Genomic DNA, 7,424 nt, shown 5'->3' on the forward strand with positions numbered 1-7,424 from the left:
TTGGGATCAAAGCAAAGCTACCACGTCATGAAGGATCGAAGCAAAGCTACCGCGTCACAAGGGATCAAAGTGATTCTAATGTATGCGCAGGCGCACACACACATGTTTGTTTGTGTAATATTGTTCACACTAAATTTGACCGTAGGCAATTTAATATGAGTCAATCAAAGAAAATGTTAGTTTTGGAGAATTTTGAAATTACGAAAATGACAATTACGAGAATTTTTGTTCGTGTATTTTTTTTCTTTTGCATAACATGTCGAGCTTTTCTGTATATAGCCATGTCGTAGATTCCGAAGCAAACAAGAAATTGATGAAAATGTTCTATTTTATTTTAACAATCATCAACTGCATATGCAGGTTTCGTACGGGTGCTTGAAATCCTTGAAAAATCTTGGATATATTGTAGTGCTTCTATTTCGGATTTGGTGCTTAAAACGTCTTGAAACTGTATTTCATTCACCACAAATAACTATCTGATTGAATAGTTTTCTTATCAGATAGAGAAATAAAATGGCAAAGTCTAAAAGCAACATTTCTCTGCCTGGGCTGCCTTGTACCTCTGCACGTCAGTCTGTTTCAATGTGTGACACCCCACCCCCTCCCCGAAAAGTCGGGGGTGAGCGCACTAACGTGCCTGGAGGCCGTTTTAATGAGTGTTTGCTGGAAAACGAAAAATACAAGAAGGAGTCTGCAAGAAGGATTTGTACGTTTTCACTGTGGAGGAGTTTGCGTAAGTCCTAGTAAATCATTTTCTCCAGTGTGTACGTTACACATGCTAATTTTTAAAATCGTTTTTATTATTTTGCTAGCTAGCAAACTCGCGGGATAAATGATTGAAATGCACTCAGTGTGATGCAATACGGTTCCGCTATTCTAACAGTTAGTTATTGCAGGGTAATTTCTGGAATATGCTGTGAATTTAACCAAGATTACACAGCAGTAGCAGTAATGCGAGTTACTTCCCCAAAGTGAAAGCTTTAAACGTTAGCCCGATGCTTACCCAGATAGCAAGGAGACATTGAACAGATGTTGATTTTCCATCTGAACCATCAGAATCGTCAGGCTTGAAATGTCAACACAAAACCAATGTTGAAACAACATTGAAATACTGATGAAACCTGACACTGACATTGAAATAACATTGATTATTATTTCAATGTCAGTGTTATTTCAATGTCAGTGTGTCAGTGTTGTTCTGTCATCGTTGATTGTTGATCTATTTATAGTTGAGAAGGTGACAACAATCACGTTGAAAAACCATTGATTTATGGTTCAGCGGGAAATTAAAGCTGCTACCACTTGGACTATTCCATAGCCCCCCCTCTCACAGTGGTACATCCCTTCAGGTAACCATTGTCTTGTACAGTAGAGCGGGACATTAGATTTACTCTCAGCGGAATTGACCGGAGAAGGCATCAGTTCATGCACTGCACTGGCCTGCACCACGATTAATATAAGGTAAGAATGAATGACTTTTGTTCTATTCGTTATTTCCACGGTTGCATTTGAATAACAGTAAAAAACAAACAAACTTGTTAATGTAAAGTTTCGGACAAAATGTGGGAGCCCGAAATTGTGTCTATTTTCATCTTACAATCCGGCAACAAATAAATTGCACTGCGAACAAAGTCAACAAAGAAAACATTTTCGTTTCATACTTTTCCGTTATATTCCCTTACAAAGCTAGCTTTAACGCTTCGAGGGTTCCTTTGTTCTTGCCGTCGCCTCGGCGCTTGACCCAGACTTTCGCTCTGTAGTTGCTTTTTAGCATAGTACTACAAAAAATTGTAAATCTGTGATATATGATTGATAAACGTAAAGGTAACTGTATAAATGTGTTCAATGACTTTGTTACTTTTAATGATTGGAGAGCACCCGCTTCGATTCGCACTCAATTCAAACTTTACGTTGCACGCTCACCTAACTTTACGTTGCACGCTCACCTAACTTTACGTTGCACGCTCACCTACCTTGCGTTTGCACCTTTTGTCCACACGTAAACTGCGTTTTATTATTTATTTATTAGTTTTTCGCCTCTCACTGCTTAAGCCATTAATCTTTCTGGAATTGTTTTTTTAAACAGATGCGACCTCACAAAAGATATTAGCTATGCTGTCAGACCTGACAACAGCTGTTAACAAACTCCGTGAGGAGGTCAGAGCCATCCGCCATCCCTGCTGCAGTGAATCGGTAGATGCTGGGGTACTGCCTCTGGATTTGCCCTTGCACAACATTGAGGAGCTAAACAATGCAGAGGCAGCTCTTCAATCATAAGAGGCAAATAAGACAATGGTAAGTATATAAAGGTTATGTACACTTTGTAACTATAAAGTGTAATAGCTGTCAGATGTGATTTAAATACATAACAACGGCCTGTTGATTAAACACACAAGCACTTGCATACACATTTAAGACATGAGACACGCTAATTCCATCTCTTAAAATGTGTCTATAGGTGAGACGCTTTGCCTTGATTGGAGGGACCACACTGGAGGTGCGAGTCCGCCATGTAATGGCTTATGCCATTACAAACGAGCTGGCCTCGGTACTCAACTGGGCAGGGAAAAAAACCAAGGACCAGACAAAGCAAAAAATGGCATTTAAAGATACAGCGCTCTGCAAATGCATATATGGTGGTAAGTTTTACAGTTTTTTTGCTATATTACTTTGTCTTTCTTAATAACAAGACTTTCATGTCCGGTTAATCTGGAGATGGAGTCTTTGGTCTTTGGCTTGTTTAGACCTCGGGTTGTAGTTGTACAGCCCGAGGACCCCATGTTTATTTTGTTTTAAAGGATACACGGCACACCATGCTAAGACTTATCACTTTTTCCGCTCATAGCTCTTTGGGAATCAAATGCGGCAGTTTGCAGATTTACGCCTGGTGACTTTCATGTTTATCAGCCTAGGAGTTTACATACTTTCTCCCCGCTGAAGACAGTTAACAAGAGCTTATTCATGTGCTCTAATTCACTTTTTTTGTTTGTGTGTGTGTATTTTTTTCCTGGATGGCCTGACGCAGCAGTTAGGGGCAAACTCTATGTCCGAGTTTGTCTTTGCACAAGCAGTGCAGAAATGGCTCCGATACGCCCCAGATCGTATGGGTATGGGTGGTGCAGGACGCACATCATGCATCCCATCCCAGAGTAAAAAATTACAAACTTCTGTGAAACATATAAATGTAAATAGGAAACTGTCTTTTAATAAAGTATTTAGCAAACGAAACATGCCTATTGACCTTTTTTTGTTTCTTTTTTTTCTCTGTTACATCACATGCAATGCTTTCTTATTTTAGGATATTAATATTGACATGATACATTGTGAGACATTTGTTGTTGTTTTTTTTATAAAGGGTGTCCAATTTGAGGAATAAGTACAATTATGTGTTTAGGTGGTTTAAGTATTGATGGAAACATGCAGTAGTTTAGTATTGGTTAAAATACCTATAAAGAAAGGTAGATTTCCAGTCATGATTTAACTGTTGTTTTAATAAAAAGCAACTGTGCGAAAGAGGTGGAAAATCAACACCATAGCTCAACAGTGTTTCAATATCAGAATCTGACATTGTTTCAATGTCAGGTTTCAACATTGATTCAACATCAAAACCTGACGTTGTTTCAACATTAAAAAAGGGTGCAAGAGTGACGTTAGGTCAACGTCACACTTCAACGTTGATTCAATGACGTCGCCTGATATTGACTCAACGTTGTTTCAATGTTTCCTTGCTATCTGGGTAACTAGCCAACTCAAGCTTTCTGATTGAAGGCTAAAAGCAGCGTTGTCACCAAGTAAACAGAATATTGATTCTATTTTGGTGTATTGCTGCAGTTTTTTCAAGTATTAACGTGGTGCTTTTGGCAACCTTAGGGGGAAATAATGGTAATATGACTGATCCATATGGACACAAAGAATATAGACTTTTTTGTGCTACCGAAGTTCCGTGGCTTTCATTCAAAATCTGTTTATCGTTAAACAACTTGAAGATTATAATGGCTTCAAACTCACATTGAGGCCTGTGGGGCACTATCAGCCACTGAAACAGTAGACAAATGAATATTTCATACCTGAAGGCTGCCTGTTTATTTAAGGGAGATGAACAATACATTATAATTGTATATAATAATATCACAGATGATAGATTAAAGAGGTTTTTGATAGATGCTTGTGCATTGTTAAAGTCTTTTATGTTGAATTGATCTGAGTATGTCATCTGTTCAAAGCCTCTCCCAGTCAGTGCTGTTCTCTATGCCTGTCTTACTCTACATGATCTTTTTTAACATCAGCATGCTAAAGGACTTGTTTGGAAGAGACTGCTATTTTATACGCTAAAATATGTTTTTCTTCTGGTTGGTGAAAACACTTTATTATCCTCTAATAGATTTTTTAAATGCTTGGTGATGGTAGTACCCAAAACTAGCTGCATCAGGTACTTCCCTGTGTATTTGGAGAGAATCAGAAGTCCCAGGAATAAAAAAGCAACTAATTATTTATCTGCACAGCCGTACAAGTGGCTGACTGCTAGTTTGTTCCTCTGAGGCCGTGTCCTAGTCAGTGTGTCTCGCTAGATTTCTCTCTCTTCTGTTAATTGAGCGTTTTTGTTAGTTTTGTGCAGTTCTGGTTAATAAGTGAAATTAATAAAAGCCGCAGAAATATTTTCATTGCATTTCTGTTTGTTCTGTACTTGCTAACTGTCAGTTCAGAAGAAAATGTAGCTGCTGTTTGCCAACAAACTCAGTTCCTTTGCCCGATAATTTTCTTCAAAAAATGCCTACATATATATTTATAAGCTGAGTTATTATATAGCTGAATAATTATATCATTCAATTCATAACTAATAATGTTTTATTTTAAATTTGTGTCTTTTAGCTTCTTCTGCTTATTATTGTTATCCATCCATTTTCTTCTGCTTATCAAGGACTGGTTTACCCGGGCAGCAGCCTAAGCAGAGAAGCCCACATCTCCCTCTCCCCAGCCACCTCCTCCACTTCTTCTGGGATAACACCAAGACATCCTCAGGCCAGCTGAGAGATATAGCCTCTCCAGAGTGTCCTAGGTCTGCCCTGGGCCTCTTTCTCCTTTTCTCATCAGCCTCTCTTCAACGTGTAGGAATAGCAGCTCTACTCTGAGCCCCTTTTGAGTAACTGAACTCCTCAGCCTGTCTTTAAGGGAGAGGCAACACCCTTAGAGAAAGCTCGTGTTTTTCATCTGTCAGTCCTCTGCTCACCTGTCCCCAAACTCGTAAACAAGAGAAGATTAAAGTCCTCCGCTTGATGCTGCAAGTCATTGTTTTTTATTGTCTTTTTCTTAATATATTCAGATAATTCTAAAAATATATGTACAACAGTTTGTTTATGCAGTCAGCATTTGTATATATACAGCAGTATTCTCAAACAAGCAACAGTGAACGCACCTGTGTGAGGCAAATTCCACAATCACAGTTCAATCAGTCCCCCCACCCTGACACTTTTTTCCACTTTAAGTGAGGAAATGGAATTAAATCTGACACATCTTTATCTTTTTTGGACATATCAACATATCTTTTTAAGGTTAAGAGAATATGGTCATCAGATTGGAGAAGCTGAACAATCAGAGCTGTGATAATGATATTTAAGGATATTTAAGGTGTGTTGACTGGTTCATAACGTCAGCTCATGTGAGAAAACATCCCATGCTAAAAGTTGCCGCTAGCTGCTGGTTGATGGTGAATTTATTGTGTGTTTCCACCGTCTGTACAGATGAAGAGTAGCAGAGCTGGAGATGAGGCAGGAGGAAGAGTTGACTCCATTCAATTTCAGTTTATTTATATAGCGTTAATCACAACAACAGTCACCTCAAGACACTTTATACTGCAAGGTGGAGGCCCTATTGTAATATAGAGAAAACGAAATGATCAAAACAAGCCCTTTTGAGCGAGCACTTGGTGACTGTGGGAAGGAAAAACACCATTTTAACTGGAAGAAACTTCCAGTAGAAGCAGGTATAGGGAGGGGCAGCCTCTGAGGACTGGTTGGGGTTGAGGGGAGGGAGAAAGGACATAGGACACGCTGTGGAAGAGAGCCACTCTATGAGCTGTTCATTCAGTTTGTAGTTTAGCTTGACTCCATGACGTTTCTGAACTAATGCTTTGCTCAATTAATGTTGCAATGAATTATGGGTGGATTTTACTGATATTCTATCTTTATGTTGTCACCAAACAGATCTACACATTTAGGATTAGCTACAGGCTCCTCTACCCCTGCTAGCCCTTCTGTCCTGCCCAGGATGGCGCCCCTGGTGCCCCCTCATAAGGTCCAGCAGTCCTACTGTCCATCCAACAGCTCCTTCTCCCCTCTTACAGCCCCTATGGGAGCTCCATCTGTGGTGGCTACAGGCCTTACAGCTACAGCTACGGTGGCGGCTACAGCCTGGGAGGATACAGACACACACCTCACCTTGAGGACGTCCCCCCAGCAGGTTTGTGCAGCAGGCTGAAGAGATGGAACAGCAAGCACTCACATATTCATATGAGTACATTTAGTTGTTTTGAGAGGTGTACTCAACACAGGACAGTGGCTGCAGGTGCTAATTGTTTTGAGTTCAAAGTAATTAAGGCTGCTGTTGCAAAGTTTGATAATAGAATCTGAAGCTGGTAATGTTCAGGGCTGCAGTACACGTGTAAAGATGAGTCTGCTTGTATGACATCATATGTGCCTTTTTGTAACTCAGTGGCAAATAAATTGGGTACCATAGCTCCATATGCCATTAGTTACTTTACAAGTGTAAGGAAAAGCAGAAGGACTTGTTTTTGGTTAAGACCAGTTAAAATGATGAATGTCTTTCATTCAGTTTCCTTGCTTGGTTTAGACACTAACTGGGCGAGCGAGGAGGACGACCACGTGGTGGCCAGAGGAGAATATGACTTTACAGCTGCTTCTCAGGAGGAGCTTTCTATGCAAGCTGGAGAGATGCTCAACCTCGCTCCTAAAGGTGATGAGCTTTTTACTGGCTGCGGGACATTTGATTCTGAGTGCTTTGACCCAAAACCTTCTATTTTTGTTTTCCTTATCTTAGAAATAACAGATGAGTGCTCTTCTTTTGTGTGAGCGTGCCCCATGTTTACAACTATCTCCCTCGTGTTTAGAGCTACAGCCCCGTGTGCGTGGCTGGCTCCTGGCCAGCGTGGACGGTGAGACCACCGGCTCGTCCCAGCAAACTACGTTAAGATCCTCAGCAAGAGAAGAGACCGCCGGGCCACAGATGTGGAGAGGCTCGCTCAGGCCCAGCAGGCGAGCACGCAGGCACCCCAAACAACCTCAGCTGCACAAATCTGTGTCTCTCCTGCAGCCCATAAACGTACAGCATCTACCCGCATCATGTACAGTACATGAATGACCCGTCTCGTCAGATTCATTAGGCTCAGCTGTGTCCCCCTCCTGTGTGCA

At 40.7% G+C, this 7,424-nt stretch overlaps 1 long non-coding RNA gene across 1 annotated transcript; it reads left to right on the forward strand.

The window, feature by feature from the left end:
• The first annotated feature begins 611 nt into the window (after positions 1-611).
• On the forward strand, positions 612-6,963 carry LOC148094644 (uncharacterized). The gene is made up of 3 exons (XR_015718458.1): positions 612-733; positions 6,341-6,456; positions 6,847-6,963. It is a non-coding gene; the product is annotated as an uncharacterized LOC148094644 (long non-coding RNA).
• The last annotated feature ends 461 nt before the right edge of the window (positions 6,964-7,424 follow it).

Source organism: Neolamprologus brichardi, unplaced genomic scaffold, assembly GCF_056152115.1.
Source record: "Neolamprologus brichardi isolate AB-2024 unplaced genomic scaffold, ASM5615211v1 NODE_ptg000033l+_length_6344489_cov_1, whole genome shotgun sequence".
Taxonomy (NCBI): domain Eukaryota; kingdom Metazoa; phylum Chordata; class Actinopteri; order Cichliformes; family Cichlidae; genus Neolamprologus; species Neolamprologus brichardi.